We start from the raw sequence: 5,569 nt of genomic DNA, 5'->3' as shown, positions 1-5,569 counted from the left end.
TTTTTGTTGTTGATTATTGGGATGTTGGGGGTGGGTGAGGGGAGGGAGGGGAAGGCGGAGCACAGGGCAAGGATTAGACACAGGATAGTTTGGGTGCAAGGGAGGGGGCAATATACAAGTAGGGAGAAGGTAATGGAGGAACAAAGCAGATGGAAGAACAATTAGACAGGTCTCAATGGGCTAAGTGAGACAGAGGTAAATAATGATATATGCACAACCTGAGAACAACAGAGTTCTGGGATACGGAGATTGAGCAGAATGTGGAAAAGGGGGGAATAATATTAAGATGCTTGGCTGTCTTTTGAATCTTGGTTTTTCCTTGCATTATATTATAAAATAGACACTGGAAGGGGAGAGAAAGGAATAGCGAAAATAATCACCTATAACTGATTGGAATACCTAAAATGGGGCTACAACATGCCCAGTGAAGGAGGCTTCCTGCGGAGCCTCTGCAATACATGGGACTATAGGTGGAAGCCTGAACCACATCCAGATCTCCAGAGATGGGAAATTCCCACTTGAAAGGACAAACAGACCAACCTGGAGTGGCTAGAAGAACAGAGGATACTTCTTGAAAGAAAGACCTACAGGAAAAATAAAACAACATAGGCAGACCGACTGTTACTCTCGAACAAGCAACATGCTTGCCCAGAAAACATCAGGGCAAGTGGTTGGGTCCCCTCAGAGAAAACCCCCTTCCAAGACTAAGACTCAGTGGGAATACACGCTGTGAAGCGGTGAGATAAGCCCTACAATGTTCAGTAGACTTCGGTGAACCCGGGTGAAGACCTGGTTGGCCAGCAGTGTGGCAAGACCTGGGGACCCTTGGGCCCAGAGTCAGTGACATAGCCACAGAGGACTGGACTGGAGAGTGAAGTGTCCAGCTGATAAGAAGAGAGGGCATATGCATAAGAACACCTACACTTGCAGATAATACCTACTTGTGCTGGCTTCTATGACTGGATGATCGGAGCTCAACCAGAAGTAAAAAGAAGAAGAAAAAAAAATATTCTCATACAATTTGATTAACATGACCTATACCTATGGAAGCAGTAGCTCAAAAGAGGGAACAAGTCCTTACAGCAAGAGTCATTCCCACCCCCTCCACACACAGAGTAGACAGGGATGGGCAACTTGGACATTGGCTACCCAAAATGAGGGATGGGGGGCTACAAAGGCAAGAAGTGACTGGCTTACAAGCTTTCAAGAGGGAACCTAGACCCAGAGGGCCTGGAGGATGGTAGAATCTCCTGTGAGTAGTATTCAATCTGACTAGGCAGGGCTGATGCAATGAAATGCAGACGGGTCTCTTCTGATACAATATTGAATAATTGTTATCAGGACTGACTGTGAGGGTTGGAAATGTAAAGGTGGACATTTTATAGCAAGAAGGGGAGTGATTGACTTTTCAGTCTAGGAGCAGAGGTCCCTAGGACAGTCAAGGGAGAAGAGCAGAGAGCGGGACCCTACCCAGAGAAGCAGTGATGCCTGAAATGGAGCCAGAGATGATGATGTGGAGCTATGGAGCATCTGGAGACTCTAGACCCAGAGAGGGAGAGCGACTGTGTTCTGAAGACCTGGGGGGCACGGGGGAAGGATTGCATGGAAGGTATTGTAACCATGGAAATGAGACGATATATGATAGAATGAATGTAAAACTAATGTTCTCCTATGTATATTATCACATAGTTCACAATAAATCATTTAAGAAAAAAAAAGAGTGGTTGGATCATTTTGCATCCCCACCAGCAAAGCAGGAAAGTCCTAGTCTCTCCACATTCTCACCAGCATTTATTGTCTTCTGCTTTTTTGAACTTCACTGTTAGTGCTAGCGTGAGATGTTATCTCATTTTTGTTTTCATTTACATCTCTTTAATGGAAAGTCTTCATAAACATTTTTTCAAATGTTTGTTGGCTGCCCGGATCTCTTCCTTGGTGAAGTGTCTGTTCATGTCCTGTGCCCACTTTTTAATTGGGTTATTTGTCTTTTTCTTGAAAATGTGTTATAGTTTCTCATCAGTGCAAGTTTTTGTTGTTGTTGTTTTTCACATTCTATGAGTTTCCTTTTTACTCTTCTGGTGAAATATTTTGATGCACACAAGTTTCTAATTTTTAATATATTCCAATGATCTATTTTGTCTTCTTTGTGCAATTTTCACTACATTTGTAGTCTGTGCATACTTTTAGTTGTTGTTGTTGTTATTAAGTGCCATCAAGTCAGTTCTGACCCATAGAGACCCTGTATAAGGTTTCTGAGGAGTAGCTGGTGAGCTTGAACCACTTCCTGGTGTGGTGCTGTGGGTTAATGTGCCAGACTGTAAAGCCTTGTATTAGAGCCCTTAAATTTGTTCCTATTTTTTAATTGATGACCTTTATAATATGGGATTCACATTTAGGTCTTTAATTTATTCTGAGTTGGGTTTTGTATGTGGCATGAGGTAAAGGTCTTGTTTCAGTCATTTGCATATTAATTTCCAGTTCTGCCACCACCATGTGTTGATGGGACTATCTCCTCCCCATTCAATGTACTTTGACCCTTTGTCAAAGATCAATAGGCAGGACTTGTGGTTTGAGGACAGAAGAAGTAGAGACACACAGGAGAGGCTCCTCGGTGAAAAAAAAAAAAAAAGAGAAGGCGTTTGCCAGAACATCTCCATTGATTTTAATCTAATATAAAGAGGGAAGCATCAGTTTTCTGTGCCCACTGGTGGAGAAATCAGACTGCGGTGGGAATACATGGTGACTTTTGAATCAATCATGATGCTGCCTCTGGGCCCCTCAGGCTGGGCTGAGATCAGAGAGTGGGGCCATAGCCAGGCTGATACAATGCTAAAGGAGCAGCATCTGAAAAAAAGAGGTGTGATGGCTTTTTTCATTTTTCTTTCCTCTTCTCTGGTATCACAACCTTTCTGCCCAGGCTGGAAACCTTCAGACAAGTGGGAGCACACCCCCAAAAGGGTCCAATGTTACACCAACAGGGTCCAATATTCCTATGGCACAAAGAGGAAATCCATGAAACCCTCAATGATCACACAAGCTAATCATTTGGCTGCTTCTTACGACATCTGTCTCTGGGACTTAGCCCTAAAGTTGACTTGTTTGGAAACCTTTATTCTTGCCTTACCTAACAAGAGACAGCAGGTCTGGCCATAAAGCCAAATGGTTATTTGCACCTTGTAAAACCCAAATATAAAAGGCAAGAGCCAACACAAACTACTATATACATGGAATAAGCTATTTTGAGAATTACACGGTGCATACGCAGATGCCTAATTGACCTTCAGAGATAAAAGCAGTGGACAATTTTTATTCTATTCATTTCTCAATATGTATTTGCATAATTCCACGGTGGTGACTGGGGGGGTGCTGAGCGAATGGACACCCCCACCCACTGCTGGAAGATTCTTCAGTGCATGCACAGTGACTTGCATATCAAAGGATATGGGATAGTCAGATACGGTTTTATATTTGTTTTTATGTGGTGGTTTTTGTTTCTGTTTTTATATTTTTAATGCTTTTGTTCCTTTTGGTCTCACTATTCCTGGAGATAGAAACTTCTCTCCTGTCATTACTCAAGAACAGACAGCAATCATGGCAATATAGCTAAGCTACAAGCATATCCCATGAAATCATATTATCTGAATAGGAGCCAATATCAGCTGCTAAGTGTTACATAGATAGTCACCCCTTGCTAAGTAAACTTGCAGCTGAGTACTAAGAGATGTGAAAAGGAAAGCCTATATCCAGATCACACCCACCTGGAGAGACCCAGTAAGATTAACAACACAGCAACACATATTCATTTAATCATTGAAAATGCATCTACCATTTGAAAATATCCAAGAAAAAACAACAAAATATCTCAGCACCTGTCCAAAAACAGAAAAGAAGAAATGAGACAAATGAGCTGGAGGCAGACATATACTTCTGATTAGAAGAACAGGCTTTGGATCTGCCTGAGAAGGAATTCAGAAATGATATGGAGACAAATCCAAACGCTCCACAGAGGGGTGGAAGAAAATAAGGAAGATGTCAGGAAAATGCTACAGGAGCAATCAAACAAAATAGATATAGAATTGAAAACAATTCAAAACCTGCAAAAAGAGATCCAGATGATAAATAATAAAATAGCATAAATGGAAACTACACTGAAAGGTCAAAGGAGTAAAAATAAAGAAAGGAGTAAAAATTTTAAAATAAAGAATAAATATGGAAGCCAGAAACAGTGATCTGGAAGACAAATCTCCCAATACTGCTAAAATAGAAGAGGAAACAGAAAAAAATAATTTAAAAGTATGAAGAAAGTCTAAGACTCATATTGGATAAGAATAACTTAAAAATTATTGGCATTCCAGAACAGGAAAAAACACAGAAGTCCACAGAGGAAATAGTTGATGTTCTTCTGGAAGAAAATTTCCCTAACATCATGGAACTTCAAGAAGCTGAAGGAACTGCAGGAAAGATAGACACCAAAAGAAAATCACCAAGATATATCATAATCAAGCTCTTCAAAATCATAGACAAAGAGAGTACTAAAAGCAGCGAGGGAAAAGAGAAGTGTTACCTACAAAGGCAAGCAAATCAGATTAGGCTCTGAATTCTCAGCAGAAACCATACAGGCAAGAAGGCAATGGGGAGAGACACATATAAAACCCTAACAAAATGAAACTGCCAACCAAGAATCATCTATCCAGCAAAGCTGTCAATCAAATACCATGATGCAATCAAAACATTCCAGGATAAACAGAAGAGAAGAGACTTTGTCAAACCAACCAAGCACTTCAAATCATCCTTAAGGAAATTCTTTGGAATTAAAATTAACAAGAACAGAAAACAACCTCAGATTGACAGATGTGACAAGACCACCCAGAACTCAGTCGACAGATAGCAGAGTCCAGAAATGCACAAAATTACAACAAATAATTCAGAGGATCTGGCAGGTCAAACAAAGATCAAATTAATAACAATATCAAAAAAGTGAAAAACATAGGTAACCTCAAAGAAAGTTAATACTTCACAACCTACCATGAAAATGAAGACCCAAGTAGAACAAGAAAACATTAAAACTAAGAAGCAATTGACGAGAAATGCTACAAAAAATATGAAATCAGAACAAGAAGGCATGTAGAACAATGGAGCGAACAGCACAACAAAACAATTATCATAATGAAAGCAATGAATTCATACATATCAATAATTACACTGAATGTCAATGGATTAAATGCACCAGTGAAGAAACAGAGAATAGCAGAATGGATAAGAAAATAAGACCCTTCAATATACTGTCTGCAAGAGACACACCTTAAACACAAGACAAAAACAGACTAAAAGTTAAAGGATGGACAAAAAATATATACCAACTTAATTACAATAAAAAAATGAGCAAGAGTGGCAATACTAATCTCCCATCAGGGGAGAAGAGCTAATTGTGGGACCCTATCCAAAGAAGAAGGAGCTCTGGTAGCGTAGTGGTTATGAATCAGGTTGCAAACCTTAAGGTCAGCGGTTCGAAACTACCAGCTGCTCCGTGGGAGAAAGATGAGGCTTTCTACTCCCGTAAAGATTTACA

Source organism: Chrysochloris asiatica, unplaced genomic scaffold (assembly GCF_000296735.1).
Source record: "Chrysochloris asiatica unplaced genomic scaffold, ChrAsi1.0 scaffold00126, whole genome shotgun sequence".
NCBI classification, from domain to species: Eukaryota; Metazoa; Chordata; class Mammalia; order Afrosoricida; family Chrysochloridae; genus Chrysochloris; species Chrysochloris asiatica.
Note: the sequence above shows the minus strand (reverse complement) of the source record.